General features: G+C 54.1%; 1 protein-coding gene across 1 annotated transcript in view; it reads left to right on the top strand.

Moving 5' to 3' along the window:
• The first annotated feature begins 3,941 nt into the window (after positions 1 to 3,941).
• Positions 3,942 to 22,608, top strand: part of Pacsin1 (protein kinase C and casein kinase substrate in neurons 1) — a 49,065-nt gene continuing 30,398 nt past the window's right edge. Inside the window, exon 1 of the mRNA XM_026383696.2 lies at positions 3,942 to 4,103. The gene's annotated coding sequence lies outside the window, so the exon portion shown is untranslated. The remainder of the gene's footprint in view (positions 4,104 to 22,608) is intronic.

Below are 22,608 nucleotides of genomic sequence, written 5' to 3'. Positions count from 1 at the left end.
TCTAAAGGACCCTCTTACCTCCATTTCCTCATCTGTAGAATGGGTTTAAGAGTACCGAAATGCGATCACGTATGTCAAATCCTCCTGTGCATAGTAAGACCCTCCGCCCATGCTAGTTCCTTTCCTTCTGTGGGATTAAGAGCATGTCCCTTGGAACCAGCTTGCCTGGCCTTGAATCCCAGCTCCACTGCTTACCAGCTGTGTGACCTTGGGCAAGTCACCTAACCTCTCTGGCTTCAGTCTCCCTGTCTGTAACAGGGGGTTAGTAATCATGCCTATCCCCATAATTTACATGCAGGAAGCTTAGAAAGTGCCTCGTCCAGGGAAAAGGGCTCTGTGTCTGCAAGTCTGTATGTCCTGGGGTGAACCCTGTCTTGAGTGTAAGCTAGGTCTGGGTCCTAAATCTGGGCACCTCCCAAGATTGAGGGTTCTGTCAAGGTGGTGTTTCTCCAGGGCATGTTAAACTCCCAGACATGAGTCAGAGGCAGAGAAAGCCACAATTCCAAGGCTCCTGACACCCTGGTCTCCGGATTCAGGGCACAGCTGGCAACAGCCTGTGTCCACCAGGCAGGTGACGGAGCCTAATTTGCAAGTGCGAAGCCAGCTGGTGGGTGGATAAGGCGAGGGCAGGGGACCTGTAAGGCTGTTTTTAAGTATTTTTATCAGTCAGGTGTGTCCTGCTCCCCTCTGTGCGTGCTGCCGAAAGCCAGCTCAGAAAATAAAACCCTGCAATGGGCATCAGGGCCAATCGCTCTCCTGCTCGGCCTTGCCCAACCTCCATGCAGGTTTGTGGGGGAGGCAGAAGAATCGGGTGACGACAGCACCTGACCAGAAGTCAGGAGATCTGTTTATAGCCCCAGCTCTGTCACTGGCGTGCTGTGTGACCTTGAATGAGTCACTTTCCCTCTCTGGGCTCCCAGAGTCCTGTTCTGCCAAAATTGGGACATGATCCCTGCCCTTCCTTTCCAACTGGAGGTGGGTTATAATAGAGAAATTCCTCAAAACCTTCCCTCCTCATTGAAACCTCCATGTGGGATGGAACAAAGAGAATCCAGATCCTCCCCATCACCCTCCATCACTCCAGGCCAGACATGCAGTATTAATTACCAATCCATAATTCATTCATTGATTGATTTATTTCACATGCTTGTTCGGTGCTGGTTTGTCCTTCTGTCTACATGTCCTCTGTGTCTTGTCAGCATTTGAAACTCCTCAGGGAGGCCCGGTGCAGAGTCCAAGGGAAGAGGCTCCTGCCTGTGGGAAGTTGGAGGTCACACTGGGAAGAAGGGACCCATGAGAACCGCGGTTGGTCAGATTTTAACGGGACTGAGAAAGGAGAGGTGTTGGGAGGGAAGAGGTGGGAAAAACTCTTGGAAAAGTGCAAAATGCCCTGGGAAAGGGAGAAAGCCTTGTTCTCTGGGTAGGGCCTGAACAATAAAGGAGAGAGAGGGCGACCTGGGCGCTGGGAAACTCATCTCTGATGAACATAAGCTTTGCAATCAAAAAGTGTGGAAGGAAGCTAGTTTTATTTTAGGAAGCGTGCAAGTTCTGTGTCAATTCCTAAAATAACATTTTATTTTGGATTACACAGGGCAGGTGTGTGTGTGTGTGTGTGTGTGTGTGTTCCCCTCTCATTTTTTCCAGGCTTGTGGTGGACAAGGTCTGAATTCCATCCCGGGCAGACCTTGCCTGGTAACGGAGCTCGCCCAGCTTGTGCTCTTCTCCCCAGCCTCAGACTGAGCATGCTCCATTGCCTCCTGTAGCCTCAGACGACAGCCCACCCTTGGCACAAAGCGTGTCCAGAAATACTCCAGGACCCCAGCTCCAGTCACCTGCTAAATGTCCCCTGACTTTGCCGGCATTTCCAAGTAACCTTCCCTGCCTCCTGAGTCATCAGGCTCATCAGAATCTCAGCTGTCAATCAGCACCTCTCCAAACACTGCCTCCTCCAGGAAGCCTCCCAGTTGGCCTCCCGCATGCCTGATCCTGTCCACAGCTCCTGGGCCTGCTTTGGAGCCTCCAGCCTCTCTCTCTGCTCTAGGCATTACTACCCTCCTCCTCTGAATGCCCCCCTCCTGCTCCTGCCACTCTCCACCAAACGCCTGGCTGCCAAGGGGCACGCAGTGTCCTCCACCAGCAAGTGTCTACATTCTGGATTCACTGCCTTCTAAAACCCACCCATCCTGGCTCATCTCACCTCCATCAAAGCCCTCGATGCGACACAGAGCAGGGCTGAAGCATGAGAAGGGGAAGGACAGATTTTCTGCTCTAGCCATCCTGGATTGCACTTTAAGATCCTCTTAGGGGAAGTAGCTTCTTTCCATTAAGACAGCTCTGTCTAAAGAGGGGAATTCCACAGCACTATGTTAAACCAAAGGGGGAGAGGTTTGGGGTGTAGGCAATTAGTGACTGTGATAATACTAGGTGCCATTTTTTTTTTTGCACACCTACTAGGCTCCAGGCCTTATACTCTTTGTCTAATTCCAATAACTCTATGTAGCAAGCATAGTTATCATCATGATGGATGCAACGAAGTTAACAGCACTTAATATACTAATCAGTTCACCTAGGTTGTCCCGAGAGGTAGGTGCCATTGTTATGCCCTTTTCCAACGAGGCAACCCAGGCACAGATCAGTTAAGCAACTTGCCACACAGTTAGGAGACAAGGAAGCTGAACTCCAGAGGAGGCAAGTGTTCAGCAAGAGACTGAGTGAATTCTGGGTCCACTCCTCCCATGCTCATCACTGCCTCCTCCTGGGGCCAACAGGAAATTGCAGGTTGAAGTGAGGACAAAAGGTACCTGGAACTGGGACAGCTGGGACCTGGGTAGGAGTGTGTGTGTGTGTGTGTGTGTGGGGGGGGGACTTCATTAGCTTTAGACTACAGCCCACCCCTTGCCCAGAGGGTGTTTAGAAATTCTCCAGGATCGCAGCTCCTGCCAAATGTCCCCTGACTTTTTTTTGCCTTTCCTAGTAACCTTTCCCTAACTCCTGAATCATCTGGCTCATCGGAATCTCAGCTATCATTCAGCACCCTGTTCAAACGCTTCCTCCGGGAAGCCTCCCAGATTGCCTCGAACCCCTCCCTGTCTCTTCCCTCTCCTGCCTCCGCCTCTCTTTTGTGCATGCCACTTTTAAATATTCTCCTATACCTCTGAGATCGGTCTTCCCTCATAAATGTCAACCACGGAAAGGCAGAGCTCCTGGTTGGTTGTACTCTGTTGCAGCCCAGCGCTCGGTGAGCTCAGGCGAGCTCTGGGATGGACCTGTGATGAATGAATCACCTCGAAGCCCCCCTCCCCCGGTGCAGAGCTCAGACCCTGGGAGGCACTGAGGGTTCAAGACAGGAAGAGTGAAGGCCTTGGGTTACCTTTTAGGCCCCACACCGCCTGATCCCAAAGAGATGGCCCAGAGTTTGGTGTGGCGACACCAGATCCAGAGGAACCATGGCCTAAGGGTTAGGGACTCTGCCCCAGGGGTCCGAGGGCGGGAGTGGAGCCTGCGGGGGTGGCGTGGAGGGGGTCGTCACTCCACAGCCCTCCGCCACCCGAGCCCTCCAACACTCTCATCGTCCACCCACCACGGGAGGAGTCGCGGGGACTAGGAGGGACCGGAGACCCCCGGACAAGGCCGGAGGAAAGGCCCGGGAGGTGGGAACCGCAAGGTGGCGGGCGGCGACACCGGGGCGCAGAGCGCGGCCGCGGGGAGGGGCCGGGGGCCGGGCTGCAGGCCGGGGTCGCCGATGCCCGCGGCCCCTCCCGCGGCGCCCGCTAAGCCGGGCGCTGCCTCCTCAGCACCGCGGCGCGGCCACCTGCGCAGCCACCGCGCCGCCCCGGCCGCGCTGCCATTGGTTCGCTAAAAATGCCTCTCTAATCCGCGCCCGCCGGCCCCCGCCCTCGGCTCCCGCCGCCCTCCGCTCCCCGCCGCCCGGGCTCTGACCTTCCTCCTTCCCCAGCCCCGAGAGATCCCGGAGAGACGCGGTGGCGGCGGCAGCGCCACCTCCTCCTCCTCCCCCGGGAAGTCGTCCGGGCTTGAGGCCGGGCCCCAGACGCCCCGCTTCGCCCCGCGGCGCGGCCGATGGTGCCCGGCGCTCCTGCCCCCAGGTAGGGGTCTGGACCTGGGAGAGAGGCCGGGGGTGGCGGCGGCGGGTCTGGCTGCCGGGTGCTGGGGGCGGCGGGCGCCGCGACTGACGTGTGGCCGGGCGGGAGTCGGGGGCGCGGGGCGCGTGGAGCCGGTACCTGGAGAGAGGTGGGCGCGCTGGGATGCTCTGCAGGCGCCGGGGTGCGCGGGTATCACCCAGGCAGTGCCAGGAGGTCCCCACTCTGGACCCCTCGGGAGAGGGAGCTGGTGGCGGAGGCCTTTGCCCGGGGGAGAGCTCAGGAAATAGCTCTGTGGGGCCGCGGGGGCCTCCTGGCCCCGGGGGCTGGGGCGTAGGGGGTGCTGATGTTTTTGGTACCAGCCGGGGTGGGTGGGCTGGTGCCGGCTGGGTGCGTAGGCTATTTATGGATCAGAGTGGGCCGGGGAGAAACACAGCGCTGATGCGCCCGCGCCTGTCTGGTTTAGATTACAGGTACTTCCTTCTGTCCTTCCACCCCTTCCCCCACCGACGGGACGGGAGGGGGAAAGAGAGAGGAGGAGGTGAAGCTAAAAGGCCGGCGGATACCGCAGGAGCCTGGTTTGCGGGACTCTGCCCGCCTTCGGCCCCAGGCTGTAGGCTGCCTGTTGGAGCCGCACTCTCTCCCTTGTTTTTGCGTTTTGCGAGGCTAAGGACAGACTACAGGTCATCGGGACATGAGGAACGCTGTGGCAGACCCCAGAGCTTGGCCAGGTCCAGCTTCAAACCTGAGCTTTAAGCTCTGGCTGTCCTCTACCCTCTGAAACCCAGCTCTGCACCCCGTGGGCAGTGACACAGGTAGCTGCCTTTTTCTAGGTACAACCATAAATAACCCTCCTGGCCCAGGGGCCCTGGCACAGCTGGAGTGCAAACTGGACTGTCTCTCAATGATTTTGGAAGTCTTTCCCCCCTCCTGCCCTTCTTATCAAGTGTCCAAATCACCTCTCACCAGCACCCCCCCCCCAGCTTCCCTGATACCCCAGGTGAGATCCTCCCTCCTGCCCTCTGCTCTTGGACCCAGCCTGCCTGGAGGCTTGCTTATTTATGTCTTGACTGTGGTGCTCTGGACAGGAGTGCCTGCAGGCTAGGACTCTGATTCATCTCTGTCACCACCCTGCACCTGACCAGGGTTGGGCACCAAGTAAACCTTTGCAGAATGAATGAGAGATGGAATGAATGGATGGGGTCTCTGGGAAACTGTGGGTGACTGAAGGAGCAGGGTGAGCCCCCCTTGAACTTTCCTTACATTCCCCAGGACCAAAGAGCTACCCAAACCTGACAGTTTCACTTAACCCTTCCCAGTCCTGGGGCTGATGGACAGCCATGGTTTTGGGAAAAAAGTGTTGCAAGCCTGCTAGTTCCAGAGATTCTGATCGGGCGGTGGTGTGAGGGCCCCTACCTAGGCCTGAGCACGTGGTGGGCAGTCCTGCTCTCCTTGGGCCTCCTGGTGGCCCAGTCTTCCTGGGATGCTATGTTAAGACCAGAGTTCTTCACCTCTGTGGCAGCCCTGGAGCGAGAAATCCAGGTCAGCATCTACGGACTGGGGAGGCTCAAGCCAGGGTATCCTCAGCTTTTGGGGTCCTCCCAGTGAGCTCTGGGCAAGTCTCATAGACCTGCTGTGTGGAGGAGCGGGGAAAGGGATTGCCACCAAGAATTCTGCCTCACCACAGGCCTGTGCCTGTGAAGGGCATCACCATCTGCAGAGCCCTTCCTGGCCCGCTTGGCTCCTTTGACAGCCCTGCAGTCTCCCTGATGTGTCTGTGCTCCCCTCCCTGCCCCGGGCTCCCTCGGTCTCACCCTCCCTCCGTCCTCAGCTGCTCTGACCTGCTTTCAGTTCCTCCCCCAACCATGCTTCTCGCCTGCAGGCCTTTGCACAGGCTGCACCCTCATCTCCTGAGGATTCTTTTCCTTCCAGAAGCTTCTGCAGCTTGGGCTGGGAGCCCCATCCACAGAGCTGCTTTCCACAGCCTGCTCTCCTCTCCTGGGACCACTGCTGTCTCCCCCTGGGCTGTGGAGTCCATGGTTCGCGTCCTGTTCCCCATGTCCCCAGGGCCAGGCACAGAGAAGCCCTTGCTTGTACTTGTGCAGCGAGTGACCACTGCTCTCCCTAGCCAATTTCAGGTCATATTTAGCAGTTTTCTCCCAACGGAAGATGAGGAGTCCCTTCCGAAATTTCCATGCACCCCCAGTAAGAATGAGTTGGTGGCAGAAAACCTCACTGGGGAAGTAAAACTGACTGTGGGCCTGGCAGGACAGAAGGGACCGGAGGGGGGGGCATTAGGAGTGGGGGAGTTCACTGATTGCAGGGGGCTGGGGTACTCCCTCCAGGGGAAGCAGGTGGAGGGGCTGGGAGAAGTAAGCACCCCAGATAGGAGCCGGGCTGCTAGGTTTGGTTTTACATTTTTTTTTTTTTTTTTTGGTGCCAGAGATTGAACCCAGGGGCACATTCCAGCCTTTTTGTATTTTATTTAGAGACAGGGTCTTGATGAATTCCTTAGGGCCTTGCTAAGTTGCTGAGACTGCCTTTGAACTCAGGATCCTCCTGTCTCAGCCTCCCGAGCTTCTGGGATCGCAGGTGTGCACCACCGCACCCAGCAGACCTTGGCTATTATTTAAACATCACTTGATATTAAAATGCATGGTGGGTGTTGGGGTAGGCTTGCCGAATAAACACTGAATGCACAGTTAAATTTCAAATAAATAAAAACATTTATTTTTGTTTTTTAGTATAAGTATATACTTATACTATATACTTACATAAGTATATAGTACATGGGATGTACCTGTACTAAAAAAAAATTATTTGGGGTGTGTAGCTAGTGGCAGAGTTCAGGCTTAGCATGGTTGAGGCCCTGGGTTCAGTCCCCAGCACAAATAAAAAATTTGTCATTATCTGAAACTCGATTTACTAGGTGTCGTACATTTTTATTGACTTGGTCTGGCCACTCTAGGCTGGATGAGGAGGGGTGGAGAGAGAGGGAGAGCCAGTAGGGGGTCCTAATTTTCTCTTCTTTTGTGCTGGGGGAGGGATCAGTGGATGTTGCTTGAAGGCGACAGTTTTAGAACATTAGCATGTGCATTTTTAGAAATTGGATGTTTTGAATTTTGCATCTGTGCGCTGTTTCTGAATGCTGCTTAGACAGTGGTCATACATTTGTGGATTTGGGCTCCCTAGCGCTGCTGAGGAATGATAAAATGATGGTCCTTCTCATTTACTTACGTGAGACGAAGGAGGCTTCAATGGTCAAAGATTGAGTCAGTAAATAATGCTAACCCATTTGAGAAATAAATGTTCTCATTTGAATCACATGCTGCTAACTTGGGTTTGGAGAGTTTTTAATCAGTGACTGGTTTCTAACTGGTCCCTTCTGGGCTTGTCCCCCCATCTCCCACCCAAAAGCTGTGGTGGGACAGTAAAGTGTGTGTCAGGGGGCTGCAGAAAGGAGCATGGGGAATGTGGGGTGTCCAGGGGACACAAAAGAAGGCTCAGGCAGCTGGGTATGGAGGCACACATCTGTAATCCCAGCAGCTTGGGAGGCTGAGGTAGGAGGATTGCAGTTTTGAAGCTGGCCTCAGCAACTTAGGCTGTAAGCAACCTAGTGAGACCCCGTCTCTAAATAAAAATTTAAAAATGGCTGAGGATATGGATTAGTGAATACGTGATTTGGGGTTCAATTCCTGGTAGAAAACAAAAACAAAAAATTTACCCACATTTATTAACTCCGCATTCATAGTAACCTCATGAAGTTCCCCCCAGGCAGCTGAGGTTAAAGGGCTTGCCTGAGGTCACAGTGAGCACAGGACTGAGCCACCAGCCGCAGCTGTGCAGCCTGGCTCCTCCTCGGGGACCTCAGTGCTGTCAGACATCCATAGGGTGGAGATCGTCGCTTGTCTCAGGGATTGGAGTCTGTGCTCCAGAAAACCCAGTGGCTGTTCTGCAGGCGATGGGCCTGGAAGGATGGCTGGGTTCAGAGGAACAGAGGTGGCATTCCGGGTGGAGTGACTGCCGGGCGAAGTTGGCCTGGGAGGGTGGGCTCAGGGGCTGGGGAGGAGACTTGTGTGGGAACACAAGGAGGACATGGCTAGGAGCCTGGATTGCTGACGCTGGCATTTTAAATGGTCCACATCGGTGGACCTCTGGGGGCAGGTGGCCCAGGGCTCTCCCACTCCTCCCAGGCATGGCACATACCCAGTTTGCTTGCCACCTCTGGGCTTCCCTGCCTGGGTGCACCTTGGGCTGCCTGCACCTTGACCATCTGCCTTCAGACCAGAGAAGCAGCTGAGGGGTGCAGGGGTCTGGGGTCCAAGCTGAGGTCCCAGCCCCGATATTTACTCACCATGGGGCTTTGGGCCATTTAGCGCCTCTCTTGGATTCTATTTCCCATTCTGCCTTTGATTTTTGTGTGTGTGTGTGTGTGTGTGTGCTAGGGATTGAATCCAGGTCCTCATGTACTTCTTATTTGTAATTTTTTTTATTATGGAAAAATATAAACATTTATGAACATAGTGTATAATTTCTATCTCCACTTCTCTTGCTCCCAATATTTCAAACCAAATCTCATATCATTTCACCTTAAATATATCTAGATATAAAGATACCTAAAAGATGAAGACTTTTTCTAACATAACCACAATCCATTATTGTATCTAGGAAGTAATAGTTTCTTCATATCACCCAATATTCACTTACTATTCACATTCCCTCCTGTCTCAGCTATGTCTTCGTGTGTGTGTGTGTGTGTGTGTGTGTTTCATTTAAGCTAAGATCCAAAGTCCACACATTGTGATTGATTGCTTGATATGCTCTAGTCTCTTGCAATCTGTAGCTTTGTCTTCACTTTTTTTTTTTTTTTTTTTTGGCACAAGGGATTGAACTCAGGGCACTCGACCACTGAGCCACTTTCCCAGCCCTATTTTGTATTTTATTTAGGGTCTCATTGAGTTGCTTAGCACCTTGCCATTGCTGAGGCTGGCTTTGAACTCTCCATCCTCCTTCTTCAGCCTCCCGAACTGCTGGGATTACAGGCGTGTACCACTGCGACCGGTCCCCAGTTCTTTTTATTTTTTAAGACAGTGTCTCACTAAGTTGCTAAAGCTGGCCCCAAACCTGTGATCCTCCTGCCTTGCTTCCAAGTTGATGGGATTAGGAGCATGGGCCATCACACCCAGCTCTTTTTCTCATTTCTTTGCAGTTTGTCTACTGGGGAAAACAGATGTGCAGGCTCCCTGGGTTGCTCACATCCCCGTGGTGTAGTTAGGCACGTTCCTCTGTCCCCTCTATAAATTGGTAGTTGGATTAGTTTGTCTTCTTGAATCTTATCTAGGCATCCGTAAATCCTCCTGGCTCTGCCTTCAAAGTACCCAGAACTTGCCTCCTTCCTTCCACTTCCGCCGCTGCCAGCTTCCATCATGCTCCTGGGTCTTCCAGCAGCCTCCACTGGCCTCCGGCCAGCAGCCGCAGAGGAGCACCCACAGCTGCTGGGAGATTGGGGCCCCACCTGATAATAGGGCACTGCCCATTTTCTGCTGTGAGCCTGGTCACAAGCCTATGGGAAGAGTATCATTAATTATCAATATTCCCATTTCGCAGATGGAAACCGAGGTTCTCAGAGGCGAAGTGAGTTGCTTTCAGTTGCACAGCCAGGAAAGGGACAGACTGAGCTCAGAGTCTTGCTGGGGATCCTCTGCTTAGCTGATAAATGGACTTGGGGGTTGCTGGTTTGTAGATTTACTCTCATCATTTGTTCCGTTGACTGTTGAGTACGTATTGGGTGTGATGTCCTGCGACCTGAACTGAGCGTTGGCCATTCAGTGAAGGAAGCACTCTCTGTCCCTTTGCCTCCGAGCTTCCAGCAATGGGTCTGTACAGCATTTAGCCGCCTACCACCCTGGTTATCCTAGAGCCCCTGGCAGCCTCAACTTCCATATTTGTTGAGCACATACTATGTGCTGGGCACTGTGCTAGGTTCCTTCGTCTTTCACAGCGATCCCTTTACAGGTAGGTAAACTGAGGCTGCAAAGGGGCTTAAAGCTTCCAGCCGCGTCCTTCTGTGAGTGTGTGATTCATCTGTGGGTCTGAACGAGGTTCTTTCCCCTTCTGCTTCCCCTTCCCAACCCCTCCCACAGCAGAGTATCTGGTGTCACCTCTATCAGCATCTCCATCAGACGCCAGGCTGCCACAGCTGTCTGCTCCCGGGTGTTGGGTGACCGGGGACCGTCTCACCTGCCCACTTGGCCCTGCCCCAGACGGACTCTGCAGGGGGCTGATCCCTGCCCCTGGCCCCGCCCCCGCCCCGGCTCGGCCCCGCCTCCGGCCCCACCCCGCCGCCCGTTGTTATTGGTTCGGGATGGCTGGGCGGGGCCTGGGCATTGGTGGCTCCGCCCCCGGGTCCCTGCGGGCCTGGTAAGCGCAGAGCTGGCTTGACTGGGCTCCGGTGACCCTGCCCAGGCCCGGGACTGGCCTGTGCCACAGTCACAGTAGCCTTCAAGCCCGACCGGAAGAACCAAGTCAAGAATTGCCTCCTGAGGGACGTAGGATGGGGACCTTCCTGACTGCCTGGGCGGGGGGCTGGGTGAGGCCCGAAGCGGGGACGGTCCCTGCTGTCGCTCAGGCCGCCCGGTCGCCGGCCGGCGGATCCGCACCGTCGTCAGCGGGGCTGCGGCGGCGGAGGCTGCGAGCCCTTCCCGGACCTCGGTCTGGAGGCTTCTTCCGGGGGCCGCGCTGGAGCGGTTGTGCCCGCGGTAGAACTCGGGGACGTTGGTGTGAATCTTAGACGGGAAACTGCGGACGTGGCTCCTGCACCGACCGGCCTCGTGGGAGCTGCCCAGGCGGTGGCCCGAGCCCTCAGTACTCCAGGTGGCAGCTGGGGTGCGGGGGCGCAGGGCACCGAGCAGCCCCAGAGCTGCGGCCACCCCCCTTTACTGCAACTTAGGGTTTGATTTCCGTTGCATTTAAACTCCGGGCCAGATGGCAATTTTTTTCTAATTTGGTCATTTTGTTTAGCAGCTAGACTTATAATAAAAAAAAAAAATTCCCTTTGTTATTCTGACATCTGGTGCCTATAACACAAAAGCTCCGGTCTTTCTTTTTCTATTCTTTTTTTCTTTTTTTGGTACTAGAGACTGAACCCAGGGGCGCTTTACCACTGAGCCACATCCCGACCCTTTTAATTTTTTATTTTGTGACAGGGTCTTGCTAAATTGCTTAGGGCCTCGCTAAATAGCTGAGCCTGCCTTTGAACTTGGTGTTCTCCTGCCTCGGCCTCTGGAGCTGCTGGGATTACAGGCGTGCACACTGTGCCTGGCCAGTTTTTCTTTTTATTCAGCAATTTTAGAGAAATGAGTTGATGCTCTAGCAACCTCCAAAGGTGACCATTGAGTATTTTCTCTGTTTAAAAAATATAAACCTGTATAAAATAGTTTAGACATCTTAACAAATTAATCAAGAGCTCACACCCAAGTCACCACCATGTAGCTCACCACCATATATCTCAATCATGTGATTGTCACACGTCTGAAAGACCTCTGATCTGTCATAGTGGCACAGTGTGTGATCTCTGCTACTTGAGAGGCTGAGGCAGGACAATAGCAAGTTTGAGACCAGCTTAGAACATTTAGCAAGATCCTGACTCAAAATAAACAAATTATAAAAGGGCTGGGGATGTTGCTCAGTGGTAAAGCACTTGGAGTTCAATTCCCAGTACAAGAAAAAAAAAAACAAACTTGAAAAAAAAGACCCTGGGGCCCTTCCCCACCACAAGCCCCTTGCTACCTGCAAAGGTATCCACAATTCTAAATAGTTAGGGTTAAAAGATATTGATGTTTTTTTTTGTTTGTTTGTTTTTACTTTGTATAGGTTGGAAACTAAATAGACTCTTTGCTTCAGGCAACCACCAAATATACTTTCTGTCTCTATAGATCTGCCTTTCCTGGACGTTTCATATAAGTGGAATCATATAAGCCTTTTGAGACTGGCCTCTTTCACTTAGTATAATGTCACTAGGGTTTGTGCATGGGTAGCATGTAACTACTTCATTCTTTTTGATGGTTGCATAATATCCCATGGTGTAGATATACCACATTTTACTTATCTTTTCATCCATTGATGGACATTTAAGTTGTTTCTACTTTTTGGTTATTATGAATAATGCTTCTACAGAGCATTTATATACAAGTATTTGTGTCAACACATCTTTTAATTTCTTTTGGGTTCACACCTAGGAGCAGAATTGCTGGGCCCTATGGTCACTCAGTGTTTAACCTTGTGAGGGGCTGCAGGTGGTTTTACAGCCTGCATGGTTCTTTATTCTCACCCAGGATGCATTGAAATTCCAGTTTCTCCTCATCTTTGCCAAGTCCCCCACCCCCCCAGTGCTGGGGATTGAACACAGGGCCCTAAGCATCCTAGGCAAGTGCTCTACCACTGAGCTACATCCTCTGACCTTTTTTTTATTATTATTAATCATTATTATTTTGAGACAGGGCATCACTAGGTGCTTAGGCCAGCCTTGAACTTCCAGTTGTCGTCGTCTCCTTCTCCTTCTCCTTCTCCTTCTCCTTCTCCTTCTCCTTCTACTTCTCCTTCTTCTTCTTCTCCAGGGATTGAACCCAAGGGCACTGGACCTCTGAGCTGTATCCCCAGCCAATTTTATTTATTTTGAGACAGGGTCTTGCTGAGTTGCTTAGGGCCTGGCTAAGTTGCTGAGGCTGGCTTTGAACTCACGATCCGCCTCAGCCTCCTGAGCCACTGGGATCATAGGCGTGGGCCACCGCAGTCTTCTTGTCTTGGCCTCCTGAGTCACTGAGTGGTCACAAGTGTGCACTACCGCACCAGGCTCCCCCCCCCCGCCCCCCGCCCCGTATCAGGGATTGAACCCAGGGTGCTCCACCACTGAGCTACATCCCCCGCCCTTTGTTCATGTTTTATTTTGAAATAGGGTCTCTCTGAGTTGCCCAGGCTGGCCTGGGGCTTGTGATCTTCCTGCCTTAACCTCCAGAGCAGCCAGGATTGTAGGCATGTTCCTCTATGCCGGGCAGGCTGTGTATCTTCTCTAGATAAATGTCTTTTCATAGTCTGTGCCCAATTTTTAATTGTATAACTATCTTATTGTTGAATTTTTAGTTATTTATTTTGGATGTCCGACCCTTGTTGGATATATGATTTGTAATTGGTGTGTCGAGGGGTACTGGGGTTGAACCCAGGGGTGCTCTATCACTCAACCTCATCCACACCCCTGTTGATTTCTTATTGAGAAAGGCTCTATTAACTTTCCCAGGCTGGCCTCCAACTGGAGATCCTCCTGCCTCAGTCCTCCGAGACCCTGGGATCATAAGCATGTGCCACCATTCCCGGCTGTAGATGAGTTTGTCATTTTGCAGGTGCCCTTTCCCCTGTGGAGCTGTGTGGGGATGTCTTTAGACACTGCAATTGGAGTATCGAGCAGTAGACATTTTGAATTCTAGAAACCAACCTGAGGACCCGCCCCGTGTCCTCAGCTCCTCTTCTTCAAGGAGAATCCTTTACTGGTTGCCCCAACTGAGAGAAGAGCTAGTCCTCCTAGGACTAGGAGGTAGGGGGTGGCACATGAATTGTGCATGGTCAAATTTGTGGATGGCTGGGTTCAACCCAGACTGCGTTTTCTTTAGCCATTATCATGCTGTTGTGTGTTGTCAATGTCAAGGACATTTCTTCTTCTTCTTCTTCTTCTCGTTTTTTTTTTTTTTTTTTTTTTAGTGCTGGGGGTGAACCTGGGCCCTGTGCGTGCCAGGCAAATGCTCTACCACTGAGCTACACCCCCAGCCCAAATGTCAAGGAATTTAATTGCCAAAATTTAGAAGCATTCGAGATGTCCTTCAGTAGGTGAACGGTTAGTGTGTGCGGACAATCGAGTGTTCCTCAGTGCTGAAAAGAAATGAACCATCCAGCCAAGGGACGACCAGCAGAACCTTAACGCATAGCACTGAGTGAAAGAGGGTGATTTGAAAAGGCTGCGTGTGGCAGGATTCCAACTGCTGACCTCGGGAAGGGCGGAAAATGGAGGTGGTGGAAGGATCAGTGGTTGCCAGGGATTTAATGGTGAGGGAGGGGTGACTAGGTGGAGCCCGGAGGATTTTTAGAGCAAGACAACTGTTCTGCATGACACTCCAATCCTGGACGCACGTCATCTTGCATTGCTCAGGATCTGTAGAATGTACAACACCGAGAGTGAACACTAATGTCAACTGTGGGGCACAGGACACAGTAAGTGCAAAGGCCCTGAGGCAGGAAAGAGTTTGATGTGTTCGAGGACCAGCAGGAAGGACACAGTGCCCAGAGAAGAGCAGGGGGGTGGGGGAGAGGCCAGAGGTGAGGATAATGAACAGGTTGGGGCCCTCCTGTAGCTACCTGTAAGACAGCCCAAAGCACTGGGATCTTGTTCTCAGTGAGGATGAGTCCCAGGGGTGTGACACTGTGGGACGCCATTCTCACACGTGATCGGGTGCCTCCCGTTGAGGGTCTGAGGCACTTTGGCATAAGTGGAAGTTTTTCCCGGCCCTCTCCTGATGAGAGAGCCCATCCGTGTGGGGGTGTGCCTGACCACTGACCCCGGGGACCCAATCGCTGACCCTGACCTTGGAGTGCAGCCCCCCCCTCAACCTTCATTGGATGGAATTCTCCCCTGAATCTCTGGTTCCCTAATAAAAGGCTACTCCCCGGCGTGCTCGCTCTCTCTCTCCTGCTAGCCCTGAGTAATCCTTGCTGCCCTGCTGGGCGGCTAGAGGAGCGAACCAGAGAGGAGAGGGGAGCCGTCTCGGACCTAGCAATAGAATTAAGGTAATTGAGTCTTGTGTTTTTATTTCGATCTCGTCTAACTAACTTTATGCCTAGAACCTCATTAATGAAACCACTGCGCAGGCCGCGTGGTAGATGACACATCAATAAACATTCATGTTTTTAAAAGGTGACTGTAGCCACTGTCTGCCAAACAGATGGCAGGGGTGAGGGGGGAAGCAGGGAGACCTGGCAGGAGGTGGCAGAGTCCCATCAGCCAGAAGAGGTGGTGGTGGCAGGTGGGCTGTGACAGGTGGCTTCTAAGGCGAGGCCTGACAATGGCAGGAATCTGACTCCAGGTGGAGGAGGGTGGGCGGGGTGTGGGGTGGACGGGGTGTGGGTCTCGAAGACACCGGAGCACATGACGCTGCGGGTCCTGAGGAGGAGGCCGGCTTGGAGCAGCTGGCGCGCTGCGTGGGACATCAGGTTTGCCTGTCCTCTTCCAAGGACGGTTGAGGAGGCGGCTGGACTGTCATGGCCAGAGTCAGTGCCCCAATGTCACCAAGGACTGGATGGGATGAGAATGGAAGAGGCCTCAGACTCGAGTCCCGGCCTGCAGGCTCACCTGGGGGCACAGAGGAGTGACGTGAGGTGGCCCCGTGGTCAGGGCGGAGGGTGCCTGGCAAGGAGGAGCAGTGGAGACCAGCCAGGGGCCTGGTGACTTGCACTCACTGTGGGGTCGTGGTGGCTGGGGGGCCAGAGCCTGCCTGGAAAGGCCCAGGAGGGAGTGGAGGCCGGGAGGAGGCCGGGCCTTCCAGGGCAGCCTCCGCCACCCAGGGCTGAGCCAGGGCAGGGCCCCAGTCTGGGGAGGGCTGTTTCTCTTACATGAGGGAAATGACGGCGCGTCTCACTTGACAGAAAGGCTCTGCGGTGAGGAAGACCTGGTCCTGGGGGGACGGGGGACGGGGAGCACGGTGCAGGGGATCAGGGCTTTGGGACAGTGTGGTGCTGTCCTGAGACTCAGCACAGTCCTCAGCTGAGAGCGAGGAAGGAGGCCGTGTCCCAGCCTCTGGGGACATGGGGGCCATCATCCCCGCCTTGCAGGTAAGAACACTGAGCGCAGGTCACTTGGAGGAAGGCGCAGGACTCGGGTGTGAAGGGCCCTGGGGCAGCCCGTGGCCCCAGGTGTGTGACTGTCAGGGTGTGACGAAGTCCCCTCCAAACCCACGGTGAATTCCAGTCGCCACTGGAACAGCACTGAGGGGCGGCCCGAGGCCATTAGTCCACAAGGGCTGCAGGCAGGTGCCTGATGGCGAGAGTGGGCTCCAGCTGTGAGCCCGCAGCCTCTTGCCCTTCTGCTTTCCACCATGGGATGGGGCAGCACCCAAGTCCCCACCCGATGCTGCTGGCACCTTGATCATGGACTTCGCGGGCTCCAGAATTGTGAGAAATCAGGACCTGTTCATGGTGAATAACCCAGTCTGTGGGATCTGTTATAACAACACACATGAATGAAGGCAGCCTGCCCTCCAGCCCCAGGCCTCGTCTAGCCCTTCAACTGCAGGGAGAACACTGGGACCAGAGAGGGGAGGTGACTGCCCCAGGGTCACACAGCAAGGTAACATTACTGCCTACGGTCTTCCCCACCCCACCTACAGTGCTGGGGATGGAGTCCAAGGCCTCCCTGTTCCCAAGCTCTCGCCTCAGATCTAATAGGTACCACACACTGGGCTGTCCTGTTCCCTTCCCACCTGCAGCCTCCCTGGGCGCTGTCTTCTGTGGGTCCCTTTGATGTGACCCTGTCTTTCCTCCTGCCGTGGAGCCTTGGTTCAGTTGCTCCACGTGCTGGGACAGCGTCTCTTCTCCATTTCCCCAGACCCCAGCCAGGGGTTTCTCAACTTCTGATTTAACTGGGCTGCGGCCTGGGAGTTGGTGAATTTTTGGATCGAGGACTAACGTGCATGCACATGGGTGTTCATGGAACAGGATGCAGAACACTTCCAGAAGATTCCCTCATGCCCCTTCCTGGGGAATATCTGTCCCTCTAGCCATGGTCCCACCTCCTGTCACCATGGATCACATTTGTTCTGGAGCCTCCTGTGGAATGAGCTCTTTTGCTCCATGTGAGGTCATCCATGACCTGGGAGGTGACAATTGTTCTCCCTTGTTTCACTGTTGGGAGCTGTTGGTCTGGCCCCTGGAGAAACAGAGTGGAGTTTGGCTGCAGGAGACATGGGTGTAGGGGGTTTGGATGCAGAAGACGTGGGTGTAGGGGTTTGGGGGCTGGAGATTGCTCTGGGGACAGGCAGGATTCAGGGAGGTGGACCGGGCTGAAGAAGAGGTCACCCCAGAGGCTTCCGCCCACCCCCACAAGCCCTCAGGCTGGGTTGGCTCTGAGAGTTGTCCAGGATGGAGCAGGGGGCTCAGGCCTTTGTGACCCCCTGTTGACCTGTCACTCATGCAGGCTGTCTCCAGGGAGGAGTGTGATCCTGGGAGGCGGCTCCCGGAGGTCAAGGACAATGCCATCAGCAGGCCACACTCCCACCACCAGGTCCAAAGTGCCCTCGGAGCTGTGGGGGTGCCCGGGTGTCTCCAGCACCCTCTGCCGTCCCCCTCGAGCACCCAGAGGTCTGCGCCCTGGTAATAATTCACCGTCTGGAATTCTGTTTGGTCTCCTCCTGGGGAGGGTGAGACGGCAGGGCCAGCAAGGTGGGTCCCAGGCTCACGACCACCCGTGTCAGGGCCACCTCTGCCCGAGCTCCTCCTTGCCCTTGGCCAGCAGCTGGAGCACTAGAGTCACCTGTCCACCCTCCACACGGACAGAGGGTGCCAAGAGACACCTGGGAGCCCCCTGGGTGCCAGAGCTATTTCCCTGCCCCTCGGTGTGCGCTGTGTGGCCCCTTGGGATGACAGGGTGGTGACGCCTTTTGTTTGTTTTGCCATAAGGAACCCTAGGGCTGGGGGGGGGGGCAGCTGTAGCTGAAGGCTTCCTGGGTCTCTTGGTGGTTCCTGCAGAAGCCCTTCCCCTGTGGGAAGCAGGATTTCTGGGCCCAGACTTGTCACAGGGTGTGACAGTGAGCGGGACCTCTGCTGTTTCCGCCCTGTTGTTCTTGGAAGCCAAGATTCCACCCACTGAGGGTGCAGCACCACGCAAGGATCCCACATTTAGAATGTGACCAGGTCCCCAAAGAGGGCTCTCCGGCCTCGCGGGGGACGGCCCAACCTGGCACCTCAGCTGTTCCTTTCCTCCTCCTTCTTTTATTTTTTACTTTGAGTCAGGGTCTTGCTACGTTGCTGAGGCTGGCCTTGAACTTGAGATAGCCCTGCTCAGCCTCTGGAGCCCCTGGGAGTACAGGTACGTGCCCCTGCACCACTGCGCCCAGCTCCAGTTGTTTTTATTTTTTTATTTTGAGACAAGATCTTGATACGTTTCCCAGGCTGGCCTCCAGCTTGAGATCCTCCTTCCTCAGCCTCCCAAGTCGCTGGGATTATAGGCAGGCCCTGGCTTCTTTTTATTATCCTCATTATTTTTAATTGACAAATAAAAATTGTATATATTTAGGGTGTCCCAACCTGATGTTCCCAAATTCATATGCGTTGTGGAATGGCTGAGTCGAGCTGATGAACACGTTTCACATGGCATACTTCTGTATGTGGGGAAAACAGTTTTCGAGAATACAGTATGTTGATGCTCACCACAGTCCAGTCAGGTCTCTTGGTCAGCTGCATCTTCAGAAGGCGGTGCCCTACCCTCTGGGTGGCCGTTCCGGGTGGTGCTGGTGTCCTGTTCCCACAGCCACACCCCCTTTGCTGGATGCAGTTTTAGAGGCTAGTTAGGGTCATTGTCCCACCTTGCTTCTGCCAGTCCAGCCCTGCCACCTGGCCCCTCCCATGGGGTCCTCCCCTCCGCAGCTGTGGGGACTCCCAGCTCAGGCTTCAGCATCACCTGGAGCTGCGCAGGGCTGTCCTGGTGGCTGGCTGAGTGTCCTGGACCCTGCCTGCAGAGGCTGGACAGACATGGGGTTCTGAGCAGGCCCACTTCTCCCAGCCTTCTGACCCCCTCCCCACCTGAGCTGGCAGAGGGTGTCCCGCCTCGTGTCCTCCCCCACCTCGGTCCAGCCAGGCCACTCACTCCCCGTGGCTCCCGCCTCTGCTGGCAGTTCTGCCATGGTCCAGTCCTGTGGCGGCCTTTCCTTCCCCAGCTCTGGCACGGACAGGGTGTCACTCTCCCTGGAGGCTGGTGGTGGCCAGGAGCGGGTGACTCTGGATCTGAAGGAGGATCCTCAGCGTCATCTTTAAACAGGGACAGCTGGGCTCCGAGGGCCAGTTCCGAGGTTCGAGCTTTCCTGGGGAGTTGCAGACTCAGGGTGGGCGGAGACTCACGCCTCTCTGTCGCGGCCTCTCATGATGGGACCCAGGCCTGCTCCCAGCTTTGCCCACCCACCCTCCGGCAGCTGCAGGGGAGGAGAACATCTGGGGCCGAGGAGGCCCTTGATGCACACCTGGCCTTCGAGTCGTGATGGGCAACTTGCAGCCTTGTATGTGAGCCCCCAGAACAGCCACCCCATCCTGGGGCTCCATAATTAATGACAACGCCCCCCACCTCTCAAACTTGGGAGGTGTTGCCACTGAGATCTGGGGAAAGTTCACAGTTGCATTCTGCTGCTTGGGGACTGGTGGCTCACCTGGTGCCAGGTGTGGGACTCAGGGTCCAGGTCCCAGTGTTCAGAGACGGATTCCGGAAACCTCTCCTGACCCCAGCTGCAGTCAGTGTGCAGGGAGATAGGGTCTCGCTCTGTGGTCCAGGTTGGTGTCAGAGTCCTGGACTCCAGAGATCCTCCTGCTTCAGCCTCTCACGCAGCTGGGACTACAGGAACACGCCCCTCACTTTGAACACTTGTCAGGAGCGCCTCTCTTCCCTCGCTTGCCCTGCTCCGTTCTCTCTTCTCCTCTGTCAACGCTCCTAATGTCCACTCTCTCCTCCCTTCCAAACATGCAGGATCTCAGGGAGGTATTAGGTGGAAAGTTCACTGAGTGGATTTATTTATACCAACATGTGAATGACTCCCATCTCTTAACTGTACCAGTGACTATTTAGACATGCAAGAAAAGGAAGTTTTTGTCATTGGGAATGTTAATGAGAGAAGGAACTAGAAAAATTAAGGAATTCTTTCCTGTGACCCCTAACATTCTCCAAACCTGGGTTGGTGATTGAACTCACACGAGGGAACTTTTAAAAGCAAAACCAGGGCTGGGGATGTGGCTCAAGCGGTAGCGCGCTCGCCTGGCATGTGTGCGGCCCGGGTTCGATCCTCAGCACCACATACCAACAAAGATGTTGTGTCTGCCAAATACTAAAAAATAAATATTTAAAAAAATTCTAAAAAAAAAGGAGATTTTATTGCACATTTGGTTTTAGAAGCTGTTTTGTAAATCACACCCAAGTTCTAGTGGTTTCCACCCCCCCCCCCTTTTTTAAAGGGAACTTACTCAAGGGACCCCTGTGGCTCACTGGGGCCCGGGAGTCTGAGGTGGGGCCCAGGTGGGGAGCTCAGCTGCACACTGGCCACTCGTCCTTGGGGCTCAGCCTTGGTTTCTCCATCTCTGCGATGGGGCTGAACCCACTGCCCTTCGCCCAGCCCTGTGTTTGGAGCTGGCAAGTGACAGCCATCCAGATGCAAGTGATTAGGCTTTGGGACAAAGGACAGCCTGTGACGGGGAGGACTCGGCACCTGGGCTGAAGCTTGGCCAGTGGCTCATGGCGATAATTGCTGGGTAATTATGAGGAGCGCCATGGCGGCCAACGGCTTCTCGTGCTCATTTTGCTCCCTGCAGAGGTCACATGGAAACGCCCGACGTCCCCCCTGGGAGCCAGGAGGCACTGGCGGGTTGTCCGGGGGTCTCTGGGCTGCAGGCCCAGGCTCCAGCCGCTCAGGTGATCTCTGCCAGCGCGATGGGGAGGCAGGTGGAGAGGGCCTGGCACAGAGGCGCTGGCCTCCTCTCCCCGTCAGCTGGCAGGTAAAGATGGTGGTGTGCATCTCTCTGGGGACTGTTGAGGTGAAAGGTGGTGACGCTGGACCACACGGCTGACATCCTGGCCTGTTCCTGGGGCCCTCCCATCCTGCCACCCTCCCTCCCAGCAGCCGGCCAGGCAGGTACTGCAGGCATCCCTGGGTGAGAGTGGGGGGAGCGTGGCGGACGGACATTGAGGTCACTCCTGCTCCCTGGGAGGCTTCTCCCAGGGGCCTGGCCTCCCGAGGTTCCAGGCCTGCTCTCCTCCACCCCCGGCTCCCCCTCCTGAGCTTCCCCTCCTCTGCTCCACAGCTGCATCTGGCCCGTCCTGCAGCTGCCCTGGGGGCCAGGTCTCTGCAGTTCTGCAGCGTGGACGGCTGCCATCCCCTTGTCTCCAGTGGGCTCTGGTCTGTCCCTAGGCCTCCCAAGGGGCCCTGGAGCTGAACCATGGCCGATTCCCATTCAGCCCCTCAGATGTACCTAGCACGACCCGTCAAGGTGGGGTAGCCTGTTTATTTGAGAAATCTCAGGGCTGGACTCTCCCATAGTCACCCCTGTGCCCAGCATATTGAGTGACTCCTCAGGCTAGAGATTGGGAACGGAGAGGGTAGGACTAGACGGCCCCAAGACTAAGATCTCAGGACAGTGGACCGTGGGTGTCCAGCCAGTGTGCTCATGGAAATCACCCCGGGAACTTTGAGTTAATGCCTGGACTCACCACAGAGATCCTGGGGTACAGCCTGGACCTGAAGATTTTTTGAAGTGTCCAAAGTAAGGGCTGGCGCTCAGCGGTAGTGCTCTTGCCAAGCATGTGAGGCCCTAGAACTGCAAAAAAAAAAATAGTCTCCCAGGTGAGAAAACTGGGTAGCCACATGCGAAGAATAAAGTTGGACCTTACCTCACACCGTACACAGACGTTAACTCAATGGACCAGTGACCTAAATATAAGGACTAAAATTATAAGATTCTTAGAAGAAAATATAGAAGAGAATCGTCAGGAATTTGGATTTGGCAGTGGTTTCTTGGATATGACACTAAAAGCATAGGCATCAAAAGAAAAAAATAAATTGGACTTCATTAAAATTAAAGCTTTTGTGAATCACAGGACACTGTTGAGAACAAAACAGCAGCCCAGGGAATAGAAGGAAATGTTGACAAATCATATATCTGATAAGGGATTATTATCCAGAATAAATAAAGAACTTCTACAATCCAACAACAAAACGCCAAACAACCCAGTTTTAAAAAATAGGCGAAGGACTAGAATAGCTCTTTCTCCAAAGATAATCAGATGGCCAACAAGCACATAAATCACTGTCCCGTGTCACTAATCTTTAGGGAAATGCCAATCAATACTCAATGAGATACCACTGCATACCCATTAGCACAGCTATTATTATAAAAACAGAAAACAAGTGTTGGAGAGAAAAATGAGAACCCTCGTGCATTGCTCGTGAGGATGTAAAACAGAGAAGCCTCTGTGGAGAAGTTTGTTGGTCCATTAAAAAGTTAATTATAGAGCCAGGTGCAGTGGTGCCCACCTGTAATCCCAGCAACTCGGGAGGCTGAGGCAGGAGGATAGCAAGTTCAAAGCCAGCCTCAGCAACTGAGGCCCTAAACTATTCAGTGAGACCCTGTCTCTAAATAAAATATTAAAAAGGGCTGGGGATGTGGCTCCATGACTAAGTGCCCCTGGGTTCATTCCCCAAAACAAACAAACAACAACAACAAC

This window comes from Urocitellus parryii, chromosome 8 (genome assembly GCF_045843805.1).
Source record: "Urocitellus parryii isolate mUroPar1 chromosome 8, mUroPar1.hap1, whole genome shotgun sequence".
In the NCBI taxonomy this organism is placed as follows: Eukaryota; Metazoa; Chordata; class Mammalia; order Rodentia; family Sciuridae; genus Urocitellus; species Urocitellus parryii.
This window is presented reverse-complemented; position numbering and strand designations above follow the sequence as displayed.